The sequence below is a fragment of the Leptonychotes weddellii genome, chromosome 5 (assembly GCF_054177405.1).
Source record: "Leptonychotes weddellii isolate Sample4059 chromosome 5, ASM5417740v2, whole genome shotgun sequence".
Lineage (NCBI taxonomy): Eukaryota > Metazoa > Chordata > Mammalia > Carnivora > Phocidae > Leptonychotes > Leptonychotes weddellii.
In genome coordinates this window covers 133,148,014-133,175,442 of record NC_138373.1, presented here as the reverse complement: position 1 = coordinate 133,175,442, position 27,429 = coordinate 133,148,014, and the positions used below count along the sequence as shown (strand labels likewise).

At 37.1% G+C, this 27,429-nt stretch overlaps 1 long non-coding RNA gene and 1 other non-coding gene across 2 annotated transcripts in view; one reads left to right on the top strand and one right to left on the bottom strand.

The window, feature by feature from the left end:
* Positions 1–27,429, bottom strand: part of LOC115943165 (uncharacterized) — a 90,490-nt gene that overhangs the window by 28,752 nt on the left and 34,309 nt on the right. The gene's annotated exons all lie outside the window — the stretch shown is intronic.
* LOC115938959 (U6 spliceosomal RNA) lies at positions 8,435–8,540 on the top strand. The gene has a single exon (XR_004073938.1). It is a non-coding gene; the product is annotated as a U6 spliceosomal RNA (small nuclear RNA).

Here is a 27,429-nt window from a genome sequence, read left to right as displayed (position 1 = left end):
CATATGCACCCCAATGTTCATAGCGGCAATGTCCGCAATAGCCTAACTGTGGAAAGAGCCAAGATGCCCTTCAACTGATGAATGGATAAAGAAGATGTGGTCCATATATACAATGGAATATTACTCAGCCATCAGAAAGGATGAATACCCAACTTTTACATCAACATGGAGGGGACTGGAGGAGATTATGGTAAGTGAAATAAGTCAAGCAGAGAAAGTCAATTATCATGTGGTTTCACTTATTTGTGAAACATAAGGAATAGCATGGAGGACATTAGGAGAAGGAAGGGAAAAATGAAGGCGGGGGGGAAATCGGAGGGAGAGATGAACCATGAGAGACTATGGACTCTGAGAAACAAACAGGGTTTTAGAGGGGAGGGGGGAGGGGGGACTGGTTAGCCCGGTGATGGGTATTAAGGAGGGCACGTACTGCATGGAGCACTGGGTGTTATATGAAAACAATGGATTGTGGATCACCACATCAAAAACTAATGATGTACTGTATGGTGACTAACATAACATAATAAAATTTAAAAAAAAAATTGGCACAGTTGTAATTTTTCTGCCATAATAGAGTCCCAGGAACATGATATCAGTTATAGAAAAATTAATGTTTTGATTTGTTTCTGCATGTTATGCTACACAAACAAAACTGAAGTTATATTTTATATGTAAAATTTGACCCTGTTTTTCATGTTATAAAAATCATTTTCCATTTTATTAAAACTATTTGTAAATATCCATTTTAACAGATGCCTTTCGCATCTTGCCAAGGCAGTTTCTTCTGCCTCTCTCTAGTCTGAATTTTTACATTAAAATCTTTAATCTACAGTCAGTTTTGTTGTCTTGAGAAGATGTAACATTTTCCCAAAATCCTAACAAATTATGCCATCTCTTTCTACTGAATAATTCATCCTTGTCTGATTAATGTTTCCAGTTTATTATTATATTAAATTATATAACAGAATTTATTTTTACTTAGACTAATTATGCACATTTTCTCTACTGATTTAATAATTATAGTTTCAGAATATGTTTTAGTATCTGGGAGAGCTAATCCTGTTCAACATTTTTCTTTTTCATTTTTCTTAGATCTTTTCTACTTTTTATTATGATGAATTTTGAAATCATCTTGTCAAGATTTAAAAGGAAAATGTCATTGATATTTTAACTGGGATTGCATTAGATATGTGCATTAATTGTTTTTCCTCCATCTGGAGTGTGGCATATCTCTACATTTATGTATTTTATTTTGCATATATCTTAGTTTTTGTTGGTTGTTTGGTTTGCTTTGGTTTTCACCTACAGGTTGCACATGCTTCTTTTTAAGGTAATAGTTAACAACATATTACCTCTCATTCATTTTATAATGTAGTTGTACTAGTATATAGGAACTATATTAATTTGTTATATATTTTTATATGCATGGTCATTTGGAGAACTTTTACTAGTTCTAACAATTTTACAAGTAGATTGTTACTGGCGTTTTAGTTGGTTCTTATATTTTATTTAAGACCACTTCCTGGTTTACCCTAGACTTGCCCTGTTTCCTTTTTGTCCCTGGGCACACAGATCAATGCTTTTGCTTCTGCCTGCTTTAATGACATGGTGCATTTTTAGCTTGCAGTCATAATGCTTTCTTCTACATGGGCCTAAGAATGACAGTGTACCCTGGAACAAAACAAACAATGCCATAAATATGCATTACTTATGGTGTATTGATTAACAGTATCTGTGCTCACAAAAATCCATTAAACAAGATTATATATTGTAGCAGTTTCCAAACAGTGCCCTGAAACTATAAACTATAATTTGTGGTGCACAGCACAAGTAACAAAATGCACAAACACTGTGGCCCTGGTGAAAGATTCTTGCTTCCAGCAGGTCATTTGCTTTAGGTCAGACTGAAAATGCTGTCTCCCTTCAAGAGAGCTAACCCAGGCCCAGGCAACTGGTCAGCCTTTAACATCTGGAAGGATTCAACGAATAATTTCTTAATTTCATCTACCTGAGTCAGAATAAGTGTTCTGGGAAAACTTAATGCTTTTAAAGGAAAAAGTATTCTCTTGACTTCATAATGACCAAACATATTTTTAACTAGATACAAATTTCGTCTGCTGGAATGCTTGAATGTAGGGGAAAGACCACTCAGAAACAAAATAAGAGATTTGGCATCAGTTTTCCCATAGAGGTTCCTTGGAATCAGACACAGAGGTTCTATTCTATTTAGGTTAGCCCTGTCTCCATTCTAGAAGAGTCAGGAGCTTGGGTCTTCAGGGGCTGCCATCTCTAGAACTTGCATTGTTAGCAGAGTCCCCCACAGTCTTGTCAGTTGCACTTCCTTTGTTCCTGCCTTTTATCTCAGCCACTGACCTGATGCTGCTTTAGCTGAGATAAAATAAAGATATCTATAGATATTCACAGGGGTCTGAGTAGGAGGTTTAACATCACAGTAACTCAGAAAAAGATGAAAAAGTAGAACTAGCAAACAGCAGTACACACAAGCTACAACTTTATTTGGAATTGCTATAGTTGAACAACAAAGGGAACAGGTTGACTCATTTAGTTTCTATTGTACTGGAGTGATGGGGTTATTTTAATATGTGTCCTAGCTATTCCTTTTAGAGCATCAAATAGAAACGGATTGGGTCCAAGCCCCAGTGAATACATTTGGCTCATAATATAGTTTGCATTTAAATCAAATTTATAGTTGCCTAAAATAGACCCTCCAACTGTGCAGAAGTCATATAAGTAGCAGTCAGAATGGTAAGAGTGCTTTTTTCCCATTCATTCAAAAGCACATAAGTTGCTAAAGATTCACACTTTTCAATTGTTATCTGTCCCACTGAGTTTGCAAGGGTTCAGCTTCTCCTCAATTACACTGAAATGATGTACTTTTGTCTGCTGCTGTTTTAAATCCCTATTATCTCTAAGTGTGTTTCCCTGTAATAATAAAAGGTGTCAAGTAAAGCACCAGGAGGCTCCAAAGATTGTTGTTCTTTCTCCTTCTTTCAGTCTTTCTTTTCCCTTTTCCTTCTTTTTATGAGGATTCACAGGTATAGTCTTGCTTTATTCTTCTATAGGATGGTTCTCAGCTGGTGACATTTAGCTCTCCAGGGGACATCTGGCAATGTTTAGAGGTATTTTGGATTGTCACAACTGTGCAAGCATTGCTACTTGCTGGTGGACAGAGGCTAGAGATGCTGTTAAACATCCCACATTGCACAGGATAGCTCCCACAACAAAGATTTATCTAGTCAATAGTGTCAATATTGAAAAACCCTGTCTAGGAGAAACAAACAAGATTGATCAGGCTTATCTTTTATGTGATTTTTAAAGAAGGTAAATTGACATGTTTTCACTCTATTTTTGAATTTAGATATGGGGGTTAGTGTCATGTATGGTTTTTATAAATGTAACTTTCCATGAAGTCACCAATGAATCACTAAAATTCTTATTTTTAAAAAATCATTTATGAGATTTAAGCCATTTATCTCAAGGTCTGATGTCACTTTTCTGTTTCATATTCCCCTTATATATTGCTGATGTATCTAACTGAAATGATTTTCCTGTGATAGAAAAATACCACTGAAGTTCTTTGCTGTTTCACTGTCCTGGCAAAGGTGATAGTTTAAAACAATTTTAAGTTTTTGAATCTTTCTGAGAAGGATAAATGTTCAGGTTATACTGTGATCCTATCAAGGTAAAGTGAAGAGACTATAGTGAAACCTAATTATCTCATTTCATATATTTATATTTTCCCAGTTATACTTGAGTTTGATTCTTTTAATATTTTTACTTTTCATTCTTGTTTTTCATAAGGATTCAGACAGAAAATATCAGTCTTTCAACTTTTTCCTATAATGAAATTCTCCTACTGCTATGGACTGAATGTTTGTGTCCCCATAAAAATCATATGTTGAAACACTAATCCCCAATGTGGCGGTATTTAGAGATGGAGTCTTTGGGAGGCAAGTAGGCCATGTGGGTGGAGCCCTCATGATAGGATTAGTGCCCTTAAAGGAAGAGAAAGAAGAAGCAGGAGTTTACTTGTGTGTTCTCTCTGTCCCCCTCTCCACTTCCCCAACTCTCTGCCATATGAGGACATAACCAGGAAGGGGCTCTCACCAGAAACCAAACCCGCCTGCATCTTGATCTTGAATTCCCAGCCTTTAGAACTGTGAAAAATAAATTTCTATTGTTTAAGCCACCCAGTCTATGGTAGTTTTCTTATGGAAGAACAAACTGAATAAAACATCCATAAACTATGGAAAAGTAGTATGCATATTGACAGTTCAGAAAAAACACTCAAGTCCCAGGCACAACATGATCAAGTCCAAATGATAATATCTTCATATGTGGAATGACTGGGGCCAATCATTACACAAATAAGGAAGATATTAAAAGAAATATGTCTTATGACATATTCATATCTGGTATGAAGTGTTGGATAAATAAATCCTATATCTACACCTAGACCCTTTTCTCTGGTCTCTAGGATTAGATTTACACATTAAAAGAAAATTGTTAAGTCTTTTCAAAAACAACTCAAAGACAGGAAAACATGTGTTTCTTTCAGAGACCCCCACTAGACATCAAATGTTCAATCTGTTTTATACCCAAATGTACCAACAGAAAGAAATAACGTCGATATTTAAAGCAGTGCTTCTCAACTGGAGATGATGTTTAGAACTGGAGATATTTTTTGTTATCACAGTTGGGGCAAAGAGGGCTTGCTACTGGCATCTAGTGGGTAGAGGCCAGGGATGCTGCTAAATTTTCAAAAATGCACAGAACAATGCCCCCCACTGAGAATTATGCAGCTCCAAGTATCAATAATATCAGGGTTGAAAAACTGTGATATAAAGTATAAACCAAAGATGAGTGCTTCCAAATAGTCCACTCATTTTAATGCTGTCACCTTCAGAACAAGAAACCCGATTAGAAAATATGTTTCTAGATTAATAATGATTGTTTTTTAACTGTAAGGGAAAGAGATTTGGGATTTAGTGTTCACGATAATGAGAGCATATGTTTAGCAACATAGTAAGCATGTAAACACATAAAGCAAATAAAAGGCTGCACTGCGGTTTTTATTCTCATTTTTCTTCATATTATTAGGCACCATTCCACAGTATACAGGCTCAGAAGGCAAAGTGGTCTTTCAGGTACTTTAGAGTACAGAATACTCCAGAAGCAAATCCTAAACAAATATGATTCATAGTTACTCCAAAAAGATTCTCCTGAGACTGACTCATTCTTGGATTATACCCACAGTATGCTCTAAGGCCCTTCAACTGATGCGTCACTTTATAGTAACAAAATACCTGATCAGTATTCCTATTGGGTGCTCAAACCACAAAGCTTGAGTAAGACATTGTTAGAAAGTGTTGGGAGGGTCAGTAATGTGTCCTCCAGACTCAGAAGGCACTTTAATACTGAAAAACAAAGTAAGCCACTCCACACCATTTATACAGTCTTATTCAGGATAACTTACTAGCAGGAGCAACTGGGCAGGTGGGTGCATGGAGGGACAATCCAGGATATTACAGAGCTATTGTTGGCTGCTCTTCTCTGTCCCATATTCTCTGTCCCCATCCAGACCTTAATCCCCATGGGATTGGAGTGAGGGGCAGGATGGTGAGGTCACAAGGTAGTTATCTAAATTGGCGTCATTTGTGTGCCAGAGGGTAGAACAAGATGGAGGGCCAAAGATGAAGTCCATGTTTCAGCACTCCTACAGATATAGTTAAAATAAATACAAATAATTAATTTCTAATTTATCACGTAAGGAATTCATAGAATTTGTAACCTCCTAAGAAGTAGTAAAAAGTAAAAATATGAATAGCTTCAAATAAGGTTTGCCACAATTAGTCAGTATATAAAGAAAATCAGAGAAAGAAGTAGATTACGATTATGAATAAAGGATTATTAAGGGAAAGTAGATATTCAGGCCACATTCTTGGCCTTTGATGTCAACAGCAAGGATCATGATAAGGACTTTGGGGCGCCTGGGTGGCTCAGTTGGTTGAGCGACTGCCTTCGGCTCAAGTCGTGATCCTGGAGTCCCGGGATCGAGTCCCGCATCGGGCTCCCTGCTCAGCAGGGAGTCTGCTTCCCCTCTGACCCTCCCCCCTCTCATGCTCTATCTCATTCTCCCTCTCAAATAAATAAATAAAATCTTTAAAAAAAAAAAAATAAGCACTTTGACATTGTTGTTTGTCCCATCATGGTACCAGGTCAGGAACCTTGCTATACTGAAAGGATCATGGGTCCGAATGGTGTAGTAAGTTTTATTTCAATTTTAATATACCTGGATTGTGAGGGTTTTTTAAAAAATGCTTTAAATCATATAAACAAGTCACTTTCATTGTGCTTAGCTCACAACAGGTGCACACTAAGTACTTGCCGAGTATAAAAAATATTAGTACAGGTAATACAGCTTATTCCAAGTAAAACACTTAAAACTGACATTTTATGATTGAAATTAAAGCACAGAGAGTTTAAGTAATTTTACCACAGGCACATAGAGTGAAAGAGACAGAATCAAAGCATTTTTATGCTAATCAAATAGAAAAACAGAATCATCAATAAATTCATCATCTAGTACTTTTTGCATCTTAGTATATATGTCAGCTCAGATCTTCATAAGTCCATATAATTTGTTAAGTAAGTCATACTATTCATACTGGCTTGGAATCTTCTTTTGCACTGAACAATGCATCATAGATATCATTTCAAATCAGCAATCAACATTTCCCACATGAGTATCTGATTAGTAATCTGTGGAACCCTAATCCAAAATATGTTAAGAGTGGTGCCACCAAAACAAAAAGAAAAACAAAGACAAAAAAACTGTCTCTAAACAAATAAGTTTGGAAAATGCTTTGTAAACACAGTAAAATGAAAAATGTATTTACTGAAGGACATTTCAGGACATTTAGTATGCCTATGCACATTGTAATTATCCAATGAGACACACAGATTGTTTCATTACCCAAAATTAATTGATGAGGAAATACTTTGTTTTAACTACAGAAGAGCCACCCAACATAAATAGGTAAAGCAATATAATACAGTAGTCTGCTTTTTGAGTGCATACTCCATGAGGGAACACTATTTGAGCAAAAACCAACCATATATGTATAATCATTTATTTACAGATTATATGCATATTCTACTGTACCAATGGATTGTATTATATAATACAAAAAATAGAAAAAATATGAATAAAATGAGTTAATGTATTTTAAAGGCCCTGCTAATATTAATAGCTATTATTGTTTTGCTAATATTAGCAATTATTTCAAAGCACTTAGGGTAAACTTCATCTTTATGGTAGTTGGTGTAAATATAGATTTTTGTTTGTTTTGTTTTGCTTTTTTTTTAAAATTGATGTATAATTAACAAACAGTGTTAAATTAGTTTCAGGTGTACAATATAATGATTCAAAAACTCAGTGCTCATCACAATAAGTGTATTCTTAATCCCCTTTATCTATGTCGGGAGAGAGTGAGTGAGAGAGACAGAAGGAGCAGTGGGGGGCAGAAGAAGAAGGAGAAGCAGACCCCACTGAGCAGGGAGCCTGATGCGGGGCTCAATCCCTGGACTCTGGGATCATGACTTCAGCCGAAAGCAGACACTTAACCAAATGAGCCACCCAGGTGCCCCATGAATATAGATTTTAAATAGATATTGATGATTTTAATTTTTTTAGCATATTTCTCATAGGGGCCTGTTAGATTATTACTGTTTTTAACTACTAATATGCCAGATTAAGAGCTCATACAAGGATTAAAAGTGTCATCATTGTAACTGAAAATTACAACACATAGCAGTTACATAGAAACATCTCCATAGTGGCTGTCACTCTTCCCTCCCAGATCCATCATTTGACTTAACATGTGAACAAGTAAGGTTCCAATGTTAATGAGGACATGAATATTAATAAAAATGTAATTAAAATTCATAGCATTTTCTTTCCATATCATAGAAAGTCATATCGAGAATTAAAGACTTATGAAGGATACTTTTTTGTGAGGTGTGATAGGCAGACGAGATATTACCTTGGGTTGAAAAGAGCAGGAGCAAAGGAAAGAGAAACATTCCAGGTAGACTGGTATTTCAAGTGACCTGGCCAAGAAAGGGAGGAAGAAATCTTACCTAAAAAGGCACAAATGTCAAGGTACTTTATTTACTTTTGTTTGTTCTTAAAATGGATACATCTTAAGTATATCTAAATATCAAATATTTGCTGGTGAGAAAAGAGCCAATGGAGAGAGAGAAGAAAGAATAAAAGAGAGGAAGATGATGGATGAAGAAAAATCATAGGACCAGAGCCTGAGCTACGGCAACATACAAATGAGAGCTTTATTTCCCAATTAGGAGAGTAGGAGTAATACATGGAAACACCCCATCTAGAAAGAAACAGTCTGTGCTTGCTCGGCAGCACATATGCTAAAACTGGAATGTTACACAGAAGATTAGCATGGCCCCTGGGCAAGGATGACACTCAAATTCGTGAAGAGTTCCATTAAAAAAAAAAAAAGAAAAGAAAGATGTGGCCTGGGACTCATACTGTGACAGGGACTAGAAATGAAAGCAAAAATAGATGAGTGGACAACAAAGAACCAGTATGATAATGCAGAGCCAGCGCCACAGAAGAGATGCTGACCCTAAGGTGAATAGCACCCTTATTCCTTTAATCATTCCAGAACCATTTTACATGAAGAGACTCAGTGAGGAAGAATTGGTAGTTAAACCAGAACCATTTCATATATTGATAATGCATTACCAATTAATTTTCAAATTTACAAATATCTACTTCCTGTTTACCATGTTCCAAAAAATAGGCTGGATGCTGAAGGTCCAGAATGAACAGAGACATATGCCTCTTGCCCCCACAGTTTACATTTGTCTTTTAGTTTTAGTTGCTGTGCATATGAATTATGAAAATTTTAAGAAAATACATACAGATTATCTCTTAGTGTGAGATGTCATTCTCAATTAAATCTTGTATGTCTTGAGTAGAAAAGAAAAAACAGAAACAAAACAAAAAACCCTTAGTTTTGAGTAGGAAGAAAAGTGAACAGTATGGACCTTACTGATTTTTTTTTTGTTTTGTAGTCATTATTAGATGCCCTAAGTGGGCAAAATTGCTCAGAAGAGTTCCTAAAACTCTATCATCTCACTGATATTGGAATATACCAATAGCTGTAAGGACACAAATACAGCTTCTTGCATTTTGAACGTCCTTTTTTTTCTCCAGTATCCCAATCATTATAAAAAGAAAACAGCGGGGTAACAGAAAGAGAAATACATATAATCATGCTCTGTATATAAAAGAAAGAGAGAATACATGAACATAGCTAAGTTATTGATAGTATTATTAAAACATGGTTTTAAATTTTTCCCTTCCTTTCAAGACTGAGTTTTAATGTTTAACATTTGTGGTTTGAGTACCGAACAATTTCAGAGATACTGCAGTCCCAACTTAACATGCTATGTTGAAATGAAGATTTGAGGTGCATTAAGGTTTCAAATAAATACCAAGGAGATAACAATACCTTCCCTGAGTCAATAGATCAATGTCAGCTAAGGAGCACTAAGGAAAACAAAACAAAACAAAAGCTGGGAAAGACAAAGATAAAAGAAGCAGGCAGAGGCTAGACTACTACCAAAAGAAGACTTTCCCTTTCCAACCGTAACAGTCTTCCCAACTGTAGCAAGAACAGGATGTCTTGGATCCTGGATCACATTAAATCTACTGTACTTTGCATAATTATTCCCTATTTCAGGAAGTGCTTTAATGTAAAAGAAATATGAATTAAGCTATGAAACATGAACATTTTTTTTTTGAAGATTTTATTTATTTATTTGAGAGAGAGAATGAGATAGAGAGCACATGAGAGGGGGTAGGGTCAGAGGGAGAAGCAGACTCCCTGCCGAGCAGAGAGCCCGATGTGGGACTTGATCCAGGGACTCCAGGATCATGACCTGAGCCGAAGGCAGTCGCTTAACCAACTGAGCCACCCAGGCGCCCAACATGAGCATTTTTAAAATCATCAGCAGCCTTTGCTAGAAGTTATCACTGATTATATATGACCAGAGGAAGGGAACATAGCAAAGGATCAATAATTTGTAATTAATAATAATAACAAGTGAATAATAAAATAGTAATTCTTGATTTTTCTTTCAATACTTGAGGAATACTTGGGACAGGAGAGAAGAGAGAACAAGTCATTACACATTCAGGGAAATTACTTTGATAATTCTTTTTCTTATGATAATATTGGTAGCCATAATCATGTAAGCTCTGAAAATGAGAGCATTCAGTTCAGCAGAATTATACTGATTAAGATGGATATATAAGAAATGTTGAACTACATTTTGTATAAAGTGTCCCTTTTTATGTGTAGGAATTATGTAGCAGTTTATATACAGTAGACAGCGCATAAGATGTGTCTAAGATGTTCACAGCTCTACTGTTGCAGTGCTACCTTACACAGAAGCTCAGCCCAAAGTGCTGCGTCCTCTTAATGACCTACACTCCTCAGAATGTAGCTGCCAAGACAAATGAAAGCACAGGATTTGGATAAAAACCCACATTCTCTTTCCAGCTGTGCCTCCCTAACCCATCTGGAAAATAAGAAAACTGTCCTTCTTTATAAAGCACTTTGCAGCCTGATCCTTCTCTTTTCTATCTCACCATCAGGATATCAATACATGTACACATTGATGGATTACAATGCCTTTAAGAAGTAAACTACAACCAGTGAGCCCAGAAATAATTAAGATGGTGGAAAAGTTTGAAGCAAATGAGTATGGTTTCCTAAAATCACACACAAAAATAACTTCCACTACTACCTGCATGAGCTTCAGATTTTTTTGTCTGACCTCCTGTTGCTGACTTCTTTTCCTAGGAATGTGGGGAGCCTGGGCTTAGCAGTTCCAGGAGTTGAGAGCGAGTGTGAGAATGGGGGAGGGGAATAAGCTTTTGGCTGAAGAACAAAGGGGGATTGATGCTTGGGTCCCAGATGAGGGTGTGGGAAGCAAGTAAAGTCTAAACATTAGGTCTAAATGGAGGGTGGAGTCCAGAGACCAGACATCAAGAAAAGCCTCAGGAATGAACAAGTAAGGCAGTCAAGGCAGGTTTGGAAGGCAAAACACAAGACAGATTCTGGACATAATGGAATCCATGGCACTGGAATTCTTTGTACTGTGCCACAGTTGATCCCATGGGTGGGGTAGGAATCATGAAGCTGACCTGTTCTTAGAGCTCTAAATATTCGATAGCCTCCTTTGATATGAACGTTTTAGAAATACAAGGTAGGAATAAAACAATAGTTTTACAGAAAACAGTACTATGAAAAGAAATCTAATTTTCAAAGAAAAACCAAGAATTTGCATCTCTAGATGCTAAAATTAAGTCTCTGAATTTGTCCATGTTTAATAAATCAAAATGTTGTCTTGCCTTTAAAAAATATCGTTCCTTATTTTAAAAAAAAATCACTCCTTCCACAGTTTATGGACATTAAAATGGATTTATCATCTTGTTACATTCTAGGGAATCTTGAGCCTCTTCTGCCAGAGGAGATAATGCTTGTTATTGCTAGACGCTGCTCATAACATAATGGTTTTATTAATCAGGATAATAGGCTATACCTCAGTAACAAATTAACCCTGAAATATCAGTTTCTAACACAGCAAAAGTTTATTTCTTCCTCACACTACATGTCCAATGTGAGTCAACAAAACAGTAGTTGTTTCATATAATCATGTAGGGAGAGGCTGACAGAATCCTCTGCCCAGAGTATAGCTGGTAGTCATGACAGGAGACAAGACAGATTAGAAAAATTGAGGTTTTTCATTGTCTCAGCTTAATGTTCACACGTCACACCCATGCACATTTCACTGGCCGGAGCCAGTCTACTGTTCTCACCTAACTAAAGGAGCCTGGAAAATATAATCTTTCCTAAACAGGAATGGAAAGGAGAATTGGGTATTTGTGAATACTAGTAATTGTTTACCACATTTAATATTTTAAAAATAATATTAACACCCTGGAAAACCACCTTTTGGAGAAAAGAGAAGGACATAAGAAGAAACACATACACACACACAACACAACACAAAACATGCACATAATCTAGAACAACCAAAGGCTCTTAACACTAATTTGAAATTAGGGTGTTTCAAGTAGTCCATAAATGTACAGTTACTGCAAATTGATGTTTCCCTCAGATACAAAAAGAAAAAAAAAGTAACTGAGTCTATCAAAGGTAGGATTTAAAAAAACCAACAAGGTAGGATGGGATTATGCCTTTTGGAAACTAGTGAGACCAGAGATAACGTACAGAGGCTAACCTCTGGATGGAGAACACTAATGAGGTCTCAATAGAGAATTAAGCCTACGCACATATTCAGAGCATCATTAAGAAGCTGAAAGGGGGCGCCTGGGTGGCTCAGATGGTTGAGCATCTGCCTTCGGCTCAGGTCATGATCTCGAGGTCCCGGGATCGAGTCCCCCATCGGGCTCCCTGCTCCTTGGGAGCCTGCTTCTCCCTCTGCCTCTCTCTCTCTGTCTCTCATGAATAAATAGATAAAATCTTAAAAAAAAAAAAAAAAAAGCTGAAATAATGAGCCTCAATGATTCCTAGTAAATTGATTCCAAATAAAGACTGATAGAGAAGGCAGGAATTCCAAAGGGCAAAAAAGGTATTTTTTAGGTCAGTAGAGGACTTCTTAAAGTTTAGAGAAGGAGTCCATAATGGTCCTTCTCTTTCAAGTCGCAAGGAAGAAGGAAAGGACCAGGGGAGCCAAGAATAATTGTGATGAAGGATAACAGGCTTGAGACTCAGAGAAAAAGAGAAGATAAACAGAGAAGACTAGGAAGCCTAATCTGAAAAGAATTAGCAATCCCATTGGCCTAATGGGAATCTGCTGAACTTGGATTCAGAGCATGGTCTAGACTCTGGATTCAGACAGAGTGAATGACTCAGGAAAGGGACTCTTTGACCTAGCTTCATTTACATTTTAATGTAGACCAGAAAAACCTATGATGAGTATTACTTTTAAGAGCTTTTCTAGCTTTTAATAATCTGTATTATTTGGAATTTTAAAAATCCCTTATATTTCCTTGTATGTTTGCAGTTAAAGCCTTAATAATCCCAGTGTACCAGAAAGAGCAGCTGTGAGGGTCCAGGCTGAGTTGCAAGCAATGGCAACCAGGAATGAGAATAAACAATCAGGATGCTTTAGTCCCATGGAAGCAAAGAGAAGACGAAGGGATCAGTCTAGGACATAGGTAGAAACTAATAGGAGAACTTGGCCTGCCTTAAAACAAATTGAGTGTAGGTGACAAAGGTAAGTACTGTTGGGATATCCATTTCTTTATATAGAAAATCACCCACAGCTTCTCCAAGCTATAGCAAGATTATAAGGTAGAAAGCAGTTTAGGAACTGGGTCTATTCCAATCATGAACATTAGTGTCCATCACAGACATTCTAAGCATATTTTTATTCCAGTATCCAAGCCACTGATTAAAATGTTAACTGGCCCACAAAGTAACCTCTATGGAATGCCATTTGTTGTGTCTCCCCAGGCTGACACTGAACCATTGATAATATTTGTCAAAATGAGACACTCCAACCAGCTGTCTCTTCTCACAGCACATTCATGCACAGTTGTTGGTGAGGAATTAAGACTGTAACAGCAGGGACATTAAGGATTAGGTTTGACAGTTCAGGAAGAGGAATGCATAGTTTAGCTGTGTCCAAGTCAGGATGCCTTCCTATTTTAGAAAGAGGATGATTTCAGTTAATGAAATTTAATTTGAAAAGAGCTGAGGATAAAGAAATGTGGACAGCCTTTTGAATGACAAGACAGGAGTGCATTCATGATTGTTGATCATTGCTTTTCAATCAAAAAGCACATACAAGAAATAAAGTTTTCAGTAGAAAAAATTATGTTTATAAATTAAAAAAATCTTTTTGCCAGCTAAAAGAGTGTCTTGCAAGACACAATGGCTTCACTATATTAACTGTATTCCCAGAAAAAAAGGAATTTTAAGAAGGAAGATACTTTTATAATCACAGTGAAATCATGCTTAAAATGACTGTCGAGATATTCTACAATAGAATGTTTTGTTTTTCCAGCTTCCTAGAAATATGGTCCTATGATTGGAACAGATGTGCTGTTTAGCTTTCTCCTTGAACTTTCCAGAAGTCCCGTAATTCAGATCAGGTAGTGAACAGCTGTTAAAATAAATCTGTTCTTGAGCTTGGGGGAGGAAGATGGGGTCTCAGACACTGTAGCTTCTGACTTCACCCCTGGCATCATGGTTTAGGTCAGAGATTATAAACTCAATAACCCAGAGAATATGACAAACACTGATAATGCTGAGAAAAGCCTTCAAACACCCTTCTTCCCAGAGGGGTGGTAGAAATGGGAGAAGTACTGTAGTTAAATGGTGCAGTGAGCACATGATTATCTGGTGCCCGCAGATTTTGTGTTCTGGGATTGCACCTTTTCAGCCCCAAGTGGGACTTCTATACAGTTCCCATCATTTTATTATGTTTTGGGGTGATATGTACAACCCTGATACAATGGAGAAAGAAATTCAAAGTGAAGAGAGATACAAGCTCCTGGTTTTTGAGACAAAGGCTCGACAAGCAGCCCTTTGACCCAAGAAGCCTGCTGAGATTCCCAGCAGTTGTGCCGAAGGATGGAGCCCCGGGCTGTGTCCATACCAGGGTACATCCATCCCGGACAGCATTCCAACACAAAACTGACAAAAAGAGCAGATCGGGATAGCCACTCACTCCCCCCAGTCTGGTAAAGCATCCTTTTTAGAGGCTGATGTGTCTTTAGACTACAGGTGAATCCACTCCATAAAGTATACTTGGTGGAGTGCCTGGGTGGCAAATTCAGTTAATGGTCAAGGTCCAACTCTTGGTTTTAGCTCAGGTCATGATCTCAGGGTACTGAGACTGAGCCCTGCTCATGCTCCACACTCAGCACAGAATCTACTTGAGATTCTCTCTCCCTCTCACTCTGCCCCTCCCCCTGCTCATGCTCTCTCTCTCTAAAAAAAAAATAAATCTTTAAAAAAAAAATGCCCTGTGGAGTATAAACAGTTAATAGCATTTATCTCATTAATTTTTAGCTCATTACTATAATCGATATTTTATGTGCATTTTAAAAGGTAAATGCACTAAAATACTAGATTGCATATAAAACACTAAACAAATATACATATAGGAGATATATGCCTGCTCAGGATGCTATAACAAAATACAGTAAACTGGGTGGCTTATTAACAACAAGCATTTATTTCTCACAGCACTGGAGCTAGAAAATCCAAGATCAAGGCACTGGACTCTAGTAAGGGCTGGCTTATAAGGCCAGCCTTTGATGTCTAGTAAGGGATGGCTTCTTAGATGGCCATCTTTTTGTTATATATTCACATGGTAAAAGGGGCAAGGGAGCTTTCTTTGGCTTCTTTTACAAAGCACTAATCCCATTCATGAGGGCTTTGCCCTAATGACCTAATCGCCTCCCAAAGGCCCACCTTCTAATACTATCAACTTGGGGGTTAGGACTTCAACATATGGATGGAGGAGGGGAGTTGACAAACATTCAGACATAACACACATTTATTTATTTATTTTTTATAGATAGGGGAGCATACAATCAAAAAATGTTGAAGACCACTGTTCCAGATTATTCCCCTCCCCTAGCCAAATGAGGGCAAGGATGCAGAGAAAGGTGAGCCCTCCTACACTGTTGGTGGGAATGCAAGCTGGTGCAGCCACTCTGGGAAACAGTACGGAGGTTCCTCAAAAAGCTGAAAACAGAGCTACCCTATGACCCAGCAATTGCACTACTGGGTATTTACCCCAAAGATACAAATGTAGTGATCTGAAGAGGCACCAGCACCCGAATGTTTATAGCAGCAATGTCCACAAAAGCCAAACTATAGAAAAAGCCCAGATGTCCATCGACAGATGAATGGATAAAGAAGATGTGGTGTATATAGATACAATGGAATATTACACAGCCATCAAAAAATGAAACCCTGCCATTTGCAATGATGTGGATGGAACTAGAGGGTATTATGCTAAGCAAAATAAGTCAATCAGAGAAGACAATTATCATATGATCTCACTTATATGTGGAATTTAAGAAACAAGGCAGAGTATCATAGGGGAAGAGAGGAAAAAATGAAACAAAACGAAACCAGAGAGGGAGACAAACCATAAGAGACTCTTAATCATACGAAACAAACTGAGAATTGCTGGAGGGGAGGGGAGTGGAGAGATGGGGTAACTGGGTGATGGACATTGGGGAGGGTATGTGTTGTAATGAGCACTGGTTATTATACAAGACTGATGAATCACAGACCTGTACCCCTGAAACATGTTTATGTGTTAATTTAAAAAAAAAAAGAAGAAAACAAGGTACATTGGGAAGGCATTGCTCTTACCGTAACTCTGTAAAAGTCATTCAGATTAAACCCTTTGACTCAAAATAGTGATCAGATTAATGTCACCATTGAACAGAAGGAAGAAAAAAGGAGGGAGGGGAGAAATGGGAAATGAAAGTCTCTTTCCTCAGGTGACATCTTTCTTCCATAATAAATCTCTAAACAAAAGACCCAGACTGCTCACCTTCTTCATCCTCACCTCCATGGCATACTGTGCTTACTTTGGTGTGAGCCATGTAACTCTCCAGTGAATAATCTGTTAAAGCCAAAGAACAGAATCCAGAGCAAAAAGTACCATTTGGGGAAGGGTGTGTCTTAGCGAATGGAGGATACAGACGGAGTACAGAGAGTCAGGAAAATGCAACTGCAGAGTATGGTCATCAAGTACTTTGTCAGCAAGGTGTCAGATAGTGAGCAGAGGACAAGGACACTGATCTTACAATGGAAACCAAGACATCAAGTTCAAGATAATAGGTTGTAAACAGGTGGCCCCCTGGTCAGGTCTAGCCTACAGATATGATTTGTTCGGCCATAAGTCATTTGTAAAATTTTGAAGCTGTAAATATTTAAAACTTGGGAGATTTCACATGCACACACACACACACACACACACACACACAGAGTCCACATTTCTAACTTCTCTTGATAAATGAGAGATCTAACAGCACTGGATCAGTATTCCCAAATAGCCACCATGGGCTGGAGATGAATTGTGTTCCACTGGAAGAGAGGGCAGAGCCTCTCACTTTCATATTACACCCACACAGACTGTTTCACACATCTACATTGTTTCTACTGTTCTGGGTTCAGAGATGTAGGAAGGACCCAGAATTCTGAGAGAAGCCAAGGAGACAAACAAGAAACCCTGAATCATAGACCCATTGTCATGTCTCCTCCTCCTGCTCCCATTTCCTACCATGGGCAAGGTCCTTGTCCTAGGGATCAGTGATGGGAAGAATTAAAGCAAACCAAACAGATGAGGTACATGTTCCCAATGAACTTACACTCTAGTTGAGAAAATTGGATAACATATTAGTAAATACAGTTCTCAGTGATAATATCTAAAATATTTTGAATGCTATCGTGGGCCAGTCACTGTTCTTTCTCTCATGTGGTTTGTATTCTTTTACGCATATGAATTCCCATAGAAACCCTATGAAAAGTAAATAATTACATCCCATTTTTCAAATAGGAAATTGAGTCATGGAAATAAGCAACTTGTATAAAGTCCCACGGCTAGTAAGTAGAGAAGTGATAATGAGCTCCAGCAGTCTGACTTCAGAGGCAAGGCATTTAACCCCATTAAGTATTAAGCAGTGTGTTAAAACAGGCTGATGTGACAGAGGCACTGAGCAGCTACTTTAGATTTGGAAGTCAAGAAAAGACTTTCTGGAAGTGACATTTAAGCTGAGATCTGAAGAATACAACTATGCAAAAACTAGAATAGCAGGCAAAGGGAGCAACTCATGTGAAGGACTAAATTTGGAAAGAGCTTGTTTACTAAAAACCCCAAATGAGTTGACCAGTGAGATTGTAGCTTGATGGGGGAGTGAAAAAGAGAGACGGGGAGAACTGGAGAGGGGAGATTGAAGACAAAGCACAGGCCATACTCCAGGGTATAGAGTTTCCATTTCACAACAGCTGGGAGCCAGTGGACCATAAGAGCCTGAGAGGGGGACATAATTAGTGTGAGTTTCAAAAAACATGGTAATGTTCACATTTACCAGGGCTCTTTATAGACCTTAATATATGTTTCTACCTTCCTCTCCTATTTTTTCTCCTTCATAAATCCTGTGCTCTAACCTAAATTCTAGTAGCTACCGTTGTGCTAGAAAATCAGTTCTGTGGAAATAAAGCCCTGATTTGTAGCATTTGCCTATTTCTATGGTATAAATACATCCACAGTAGTTGATCTTATGCTATCAACAGTTTAACAATCAGCTTGCAAAATTCCTGAATATTTAAGAATCAGTGCTTGAGAGCCAGTTCCATACCTATACTCCAAATATTTTCGCCTTTTGAAACTCAGCAGATCCTTACATGGTATGACTTTCCTACACTGTGTTCCCCCGTCTGTAAAACTTAACCATTGTAGGGCTTTGGTTAAGAGCAAAACCTGTGGCTTCAGATGGACTTGGATTGAAAACTCAGCTTTGTAAACCAACCACATGACCTTAGGAAAAAATCTTAACTTCTCTAAACCTCTGTTATTTATAACATGGGCGTGAAAACAGTCCCTACTTCAGGGTACTGTTATAAGAGTCAAATGAAACAATGTAACAAAAAGCACTTAGTAGAGTACCAGGAATGTTATGTACTTCTTTAGAAAATTAATTTTATTCATCTACTTAGCTACCATGGGTCCTAGCTAGAAGCTGGGGAAAGCTACAAAGTCTGTCAAGTCTGTCTTTCAATAGCTTGTCTTTTGAATTAGGTCTCCTGCCTAGTTTTCCCCACCTCTAAGATGCTTTCCAGGATACACATAAGAATCTTTTTCTCTCATAGCCTAAAGGAACTACTTAGTGATACATATCTTATATACATATGAGAACAAGTAGTGGCTTAAAGTAACAGTATCTATTGTGTAATAGAGTTTCTTGATAACAGGACAAACTTCAAGACTTATGGCAGAAGTTTCTGAGTCATTAAGCATCTGCCTTTTGCTCGGGTCGTGGTCCCAGGGTCCTGGGATCAAGTCCCACATCAGGGTCCCTGCTCAGCGGGAAGCCTGCTTTTCCCTCTCCCACTCCCCCTGCTTGTGTTCCCTCTCTCACTGTGTCTCTCTCTGTCAAATAAATAAATAAAATCTTTAAAAAAAAAAAAAGAAGTTTCTTGCCACAATATTTTATTGATATTAGAGATTTTGTAAATTTTCTGTACAGGCAGCAACTTGAGGTAGCTAAGTCTTAGCCTCCACCTGTCAGTTTTTATTCACAGGAATTCTGTGGACACTCATCTTCATGTTTAGTTGTATCAACACTAAGAACAGCTTTATTCATTGCCTATTAAAGATGTAGGTTCTAGTGACAGTTCCATTTTACCTCTGTGACCTTGTTTAAGTCCCAAACTCTCGAGATTTACCACATTAGAATGAATTCAGAGTCTACACCTGCTCTAAAATTCAATGATTCTACTCATTTAAATATTTATAAATTCCAAAAGCACCTCCAAAGCTAACAGAAAAAATACATTTGACACCATTCTTGTGAGATTAACATAAATAAACTTAGACCTCTATAGAAAATCAAAGCAGAATATTGAGTCAATTGTATGAATAATTCAGAAACAAAATAAAGTAAAGCAAAACAAGAACTTACGGTTCTAAAGCTTTCAGAATACACAATTTACAGTCTTATTCAGAAATCTCTGGAACTGCAGTGCATTCTGATTTATATTTAAGAAATCATCAAAGCTGCATTTTCCTTTAAATTCAGGTTTTTCAGATATCCCATATAAAAATCCTGCTTAAAGGAATGTTCTAGGCCAATTTCATGTCAAATATGTGTAAAAGCAACCTGGGGGGAACTGCTAGTGTCCTAGTCAAATTTGAAAAGGTATTTTTAAATCACTAGGAATAAAGAATTCGTTCATCAGATTAGATGACTCTATTTTATCATTTCTTTCAATGTATTATGCCCTAATCAATATATTCAAGAGCCTGTATCTTAGAAGAATACCTACCCCAATTACTTCAGCTCAGAGATAGTGAATTATTTTGATATGTTGCCAATACATTTAAGGCAATTATTTATTAGTTCCTGAAGGCTAACATGCAGACTATAATGTACCCTGAGCGGGATAACCAATGAGACCACTATTAGTACTGCTAACTTAGTTGTGTATCACTTGTGTATCACTCCTCAGCAATGTGGGGCCTGAACCCCAAAGAGATTTTGGCTTCCTAGTAAACATTTTATATCAGCTAGTGAATAGTCACCATAAATATCAGAGAATTTTTGTCTCTAATACATATTTCACACAGCAGTATATAATAAGCTATCAACGTTGCTTGGTATCTCCAATTCCTAACTTAGAGATAAATTATAAAATATCTTCTCTGGCATGTTTTACAGTTCTGATGATAGCAAATTTGCATTATGAAACATGTGCAATTTAAATTATCAGTTACATTTTTCTTGATTGGACTTTGCACATCTATAGTCAGCTTGGGAATAAGTTACCAAAATTAAAAGGGTGAAGGAAGCCAATTTGAAAAGGCTACATACTGTACGATTCCCACTACATGACATTCTAGTAAAGGCAAAACTATGGAGACCATAAAAAGATCAATGGTTGCCAGGGGTTAGGAGGGAGGGAGGAATGAATAAGCAGAACACAGAGGATTTTTAGGGCAATGAAAATATTCTGTGTGATACTATAATGATGAATACATGTCATTATACCTTTGTCCAAACCCATAGAATATACAGCACTGAGAGTGAACCCTATGTAAACTGTGGACTTTGGGTGATTATGATGTACCATGTCAATTCCTGGTGAAGAATGTTCATAGTGGGGGAGGCTATGCATGCATGGGAACAGGAGTTACATGGCAAATTTCTGAGTTTTCCTCTTAATTTTGATGTGTACCTAAAACTTATATATTTTTAATTGATAGGGAATATTTAAAAACTTAAGAATGCATGTTGAAAAATACGTGCCCATAAAACAGGGACAAATGATTTAATAAATCACTCAACCATATTCTTTCCTTTGCATTATTTCCTTGGTCCCATAAATTCTAGAAAGCAAAGGTTATCTTTCAGGTTCTCTGAAACTTCCTGTATTTCCTAGGCTAGTATCTTCACGGTCTCAACTGACTCTGATATGATGATTTTAGAGACAGTTCATTCATAAATTAAGCACTAGTCTTATCTTAAATGTGCAGTAATTAGTCACTGACTCCTCTGTATAAATCCAAATGCATAAGTGCATCTGTAAGATACTCCCATCTGGATTTGGAAAAAGGAAGATCTTACTAAAAAACAAACAAAAAAAAGGTTCTTTTTCACAGTGACACCTTGTTGCTCCACTGAACAGCTAAGGTAGTTAATGGACTCAGGTTGCTAGACAAAACTCTGCTAAATATGGCTGGTTACTTTTGTATCCAGAGAAGTTCACCAGAGCCCATTATTTATATATATCCAGGCACTTTTCCACAAGAGGCTCAGAAAAACCCATTCATCCCATAGAAACACTCAACCTGGCCCTGGAGTGGCACTGAACCCCAGTAGGATTTAACACTGAGACCGTAATATCTACCACAAGTCTTTGAAGAGGCCCCAGCTGTGCCTATTGCCATGAGTGAAGCGGAAAGCCCACATTACTGAGGACTTCCGGTGGTTGGACATTCTCTCCTCAGGCATTACTGGAGAGGTGGCCACAGTGTGACTCAGATGTGAGCCATGGCCGGGCCTTCCTCAGTCCTAGGGGAAGAATCAAGGGGAGAGAACTGAATGTTTGCTAATACAACTGCCATCTGCCACCGTTAAGTCTGATGGTGACAGAGTGTGCGTTAATGCCAGATAGACAGAGAACACTCACCATCTGTTCATTGCCCTGAAATAAAATTAACTAGGTCATCTGGGTTTGGAAGCCTATCTGGAATTGTTGACATCTATTCCCAACCTTAAGGATGGAAATTTTCTCCCATCTTAAGTCATTCAAATTACGCAGAGAAATATTTTCACTCTAATCCTTCTAGTGGAGAAAGTACAGTTAATAGGTAATACATTAGTAACAATTTATGTGTTAACAATGAATACAGGATTTTGTAGCCCTTACATTATTATATTTATATGCGATAATATCACAATTGTTATCCAACCAAAACCTTCTGAAGGGAAAAATGTCTAATACATTTAATTTCAAGAAAAATGTGCAAAATCTATGTGGACTTCAGTCTTTGTTGATCAGCTAATGAGATGCAAATTTCTTGATTTCTAGGCACTCAAACTAGAAAGGGGAAATAAAGAGTTATAAGATATTTTACTCCTGCTACTTACTTAAAAGATATCTGCATCATAGCAACTGAATCTAGGATATGACTGAAGAGGTGGTGAAATAATGTGTGTGTGCGCACGTGCACGTGTGTGTGTGTGTGTTCCCCCAAGAGAAGGGCAGGAAAAAGCTTTAACTCATCCCTGATCTCCCTACCCATAATCTCTCACCTTCTAATCACCTCTTCTTACCAGTCTGTTCTTATCTCTCTCAGTCTAGCATTGGTCTGGGCTAGTATTGGTTTAGTAGTGAATCTCAGCTGGACCCATGACACAGGACAGAAGGAAAGAAAACAGAATAAATAATTGTTTTCAATTCTTTATACCAGCCCTGCCTTGCAATATGGTTCTCTGAAAGAAAACTCTTTAAAAAAATTCTACTTCCAAGAGCCAATTTACATTAACTTAAAGGAAAAGTTACTGCTTTTAAGTTTATAGACATCAATAACTGGAAATAATCCAGTTCATTTAGACAATCTATAATGTGCTGACTTGAAATAAATCCAGTGGAGCTATCCTTAGGTCCCAAAGGATCCGGTTTTAAAATGACATTTTGTGAACTGGATTTTTTGCGTGTGAATTGGATTATTCACCAAGTTTGATTATTAGCAAAGTCTCTGAGCAGAAATTTCTCTAGCCTCTTATTTGTGCCTTAAGTTTTAAAGAATTTAAACAGAATATATTTCCAAACAATTACTAAAGATATAATGAGTGATCTCCATATATTCAGCACTGAATTTAGAGCTCTGGAAAGGGCAAAGAAAGTATACAATGTTATCTCTTATGTTCATAGAGATTAGATAAACCAGATATAGACTATGCATAAAAATATAATAAAAATAACAACTTGTATGAAATATGAAATACGCCAAAGAAAAGGCACCTTGACCCTCCAATCTAAAGGAGACCCCACTATTCTCTCACATAATGCCTTATACTTTTTCTTTATAGTTTCAGTCACTGTCTATATGTATTTATTTATAGATTCCTTTAATAGCTGTGTCTATACCCCAACCCCATGCCTATGAGCTCCATGAGGACAGGAGCTACATATGATTTTACTCACAGCTTTATCCACAATGCCTGAAACACTGTGAAATATAGTAGGTGGTCACTAAATATTTGTTAAATTAATTTTTGAAATATACCGTTTTCACTGTCTAGTGGAAAATACTGAAAAATAAACAGATCATAGTTACATTATTTCCTTCACTGATTAATTTATTCAACAGGTGTTTATTGAGCACCAACTATGTCAACACTGTCCTTAGAGATATGGATAGAGAAGTAAAATGCACATGATTACTGACCACATGGAGTTCACAGTGCAAAAGATCACTATTAGACAATTAAACTGTAAAAAAATATAATTACAGGTAAATATATAATTATAAAATATAAGATCATTATGAAGTAAAAGTAATAACAGATTTGATTTATTCTTAGCAGTTAGGGAATGAAGAAGGAATGCAGGCATGTAAAGGAGCAGGGAAATTATGATTTTAGAAATAAGAGAGATCACTGAAACCAGCTAGGAATAAACAAAATTAATTTCATAGAAGTTTCATGGAAGAGTAGAGCTAGTGCCAGATATTATTTCCTCCTATCCTTCAAGGCATAATTATGTGTACAGAGACAGCTGATAGTGCTTACACTTAATATGTAAACTATAGTAGAATGACATACTTCTCGTAGCACCTAGGTGGTGCAGTCGGTTAAGTGTCCAACTCTTGGTTTCAGTTCAGGTTGTGATCTTGGGGTTGTGAGATCAGGCCCACATCGGGCTCCACCCTCAGCACAGAGTCTGCTTGGGATTCTCTCTCCCTCTCTTTCTGCCCCTCTCCCCATGCCTGCTCTCTCTCTCTCAAATAAATAAATGTTTTTTAAAAAAGAATGATGTACTTCTCAAGATATTTTTTCAAATAATTTGGGCATTAAGTCTTTCAGTTTTGTCATTTTGTCTTTATCTGTTGCTTTTCAAATTAAATATATTCACATTGTGCCATCTTTATTTTTGCAACTATTCAATATATCACAAAGTATTATTGTACTTAGTTTAAGAAGCATCAAGAATCAAAATTTCTTTTTTCAAGAAATTAACGTTACATCTCTTAATAAAATGCTAAGTGATAACAAAATAGACTAGGGGAAATAAGTACAGTTATTTGAACCAATTTTTTTTCCAAATGAACTATTTTTATGTTTTCCAGAAGAGAACACCACTCTTTAAAAAGAATTACCATGTAGATACAGCTGATGGCAGAGACATTATTTCATAAGTGATTTTTTTTAATTACAAATTCATTACATATTTGGGGGAGGGGGTTAATTTGGAAAATATTCCCATACAAGAGCTACTAATTTATAGAGTTGTTATTATAATTTTAAAAGACAACTTGCCACAAATTACCAATACAGCAAAAAAACTGGTATGTTTATTTTGAAGCCAGGCCTACACCCTATCAAAGCCAAAATAATTGGGCAATAATCATGAACTCAGTTTCAAAGCTGAGACACTGAGTCCTTGGGTTGTGTCAGTTATTATTTCCTGAATACGACTTTATACCGGATCCAGAATTCACACTGTCTGACTCTCAGCCAAGAAAGGAAGTAGCGTGGGTGACCAAGTTTAACACTCGCTCTGGGGATTTCTCTCTAGCCAAAGCTAAAAGGAGACTATAATTGGGTAGCCAGGCCTGTCCTTAGCACATTCTGTATTTAGACGGCTTACCGAAGCCCATTAGACAGCAAAATTACTCTGCCCTTTGCCCCTACAGAATCTGAAAGAAAAACCACTGGGGGCTGGGTGTTGGCAGTAGAGCCAAGAGAAAGGGCAATGAGGAGGGGAAGAGAGGGAGGAAGGAAGGGGGCACTCTCTGCATCTGTGGTCTTGGGAGTCAGATTAGAGCTACAACTCCACTTGCACTGCCTTATAGTTGGTTACCTTTAATTAAATTATATCCCTAATCTGAAGCTCAGATCCTTTAGTTGCAGATTGTGTATAGAGTAGTAACTACTTCACAGAGTGGTTTTCAGTGGCTGGCAGATAAGAAACACTCAATAAATGTTACTTTTTGTTGCTGGTGCTATTATGACTTTTGTTATGCCATCTATGAAAGAGGAAAGACAGATAAAATGATGCATTTTCTATGAGGCTCTACAGATGTCCTGTTTCTTTCTGTCATCTCTAAACCACCTCACGTTACCTCACTTAACCCTCTTTAATTTGGATTTTTCAGGTTAAGAAGCAAAGGAGCTATTAGGCACAGGAAAGGTTGAGCAACTTGCCCCAGGACTAATCTTCCCAACAGGCACTCCCAAAGAAGTATTTCCAATCAGATAGTTGCCAGGCATGCCCAGAACTTTTTTTTTTTTTTTTAAGCAATTTGAGTAGGTCACTTGGGGGAGGCAAATTAAAAGAACCTTTCTAACTCAGTGAAACCTTGCTCTCTAACTAATTTTAATACATCTTTATAAAGTGCCCTTGAAAGCTCCAACCAGGTAAACAAAAAATATATAAGTATACCAAAATGCCTCATAACAAAAACATAAAAGAAAGTAAAAGAAAAAGAAGTATAAAAAAAAAGAGAGAGAGAGAGAAAGTTCTCAACAGTGCAGCTTGAAAACTGCAGCACTACATAGGAAATAAAAATAACCTGGATACATAATTTCCTTCAAAATAAAATACTGGATATTGGACACAAAGTCATATGCTTCTAAGAAATGGGGGAGTTTTATTATTTCCTATGAAAGTGACAAGACTCATAAAGATACTTGGTTTTGGTATCAGTATGCTAAGCTTCCAGGGAAATTTTCTAAAAAGATATTTTAAAGCTAAAAACCATACTTACTTTTTGAAAAAAAAAAATGCTTTTTCTCTGGCAAGTGAGAGTAAAAATAATGTTCTTCCAAAACACCCAAGAAAAAAGGAAAATAACTTTTAACAGAAATGAAATTCACAATGAGGAGAGATGGGGCAAGAGTTTAAGTCTTCAAGTCATTTTGAATTTGTCAGACAAAGGAGGAGTCTAAATCTTCAAGTCATTTTAAATTTGTCAGACAAAGAAGGAAAAAACAATGTTAACTTCTTAACATCAACTTCCCTGCTTTTCTTATAACTTTTTGAAAAGACCTGTTTCATAGAAGAATGTCTACTATTCTTGATTAAGGATTTGTACTGAGAAATTCCTTTTGAGATTCAGAAGACTACCCACGCCAGCCAGTATCCTTCACAAGGTCTTAGGTATTGACAAAAGGAGACTAGATGCCTTCTATAATCCTGCTTTACTTGTAATTTTAATTTAATTTAATTTAATTTAATTTTAATGCCATTTTATCCTATAGCCTTCCCTTCTCCATAATACTGTGTCCAAATATGGAACAAACACTATCCTTAAGTTACTCTTATACTTCATGCTTATATTAATTTCTTCAATCAGTCTTATTGAGCAACTGCTATGTTCTAGTTGCTGCACACAGTAAGTAGATGATGCTTGTCGCTATAGAAATAGTGAGAAAACCGTGTACTTATCATGATATATTTTTATTGTAGTACTAGCAGGACCTGAAAATGGATTTTATAAAGTGACTAAGGAAAAAGAGAGTCATCAAGGATAACTTCTAGACATTCTGCATGAGGGTTAGATGATGGTCTCTTAAATCAAGTGAAAAATGACAGAAAGGAGAGGATTTGGAAATCAAAAGTTCTGTTCTGGACCTGCTAAACTTAGCCTGTGATGTTTGTTGAGTGGGCAGTCAGAGAGATGACTAAGGAGCTCATAGAATAATCAGGGTTAGAAAAATAAACTTGGGAGTCAGTTGCCTGTAGAGAACATTAAAAGCCACAGGATGGCAAGTAGAGAATGTAGAGAGGGAAGAGATGAGGATCCAAAACTGAGCCCTGGGACACTCCACAGTAAGAGAAAAAGGAGGAAACAAAGGAC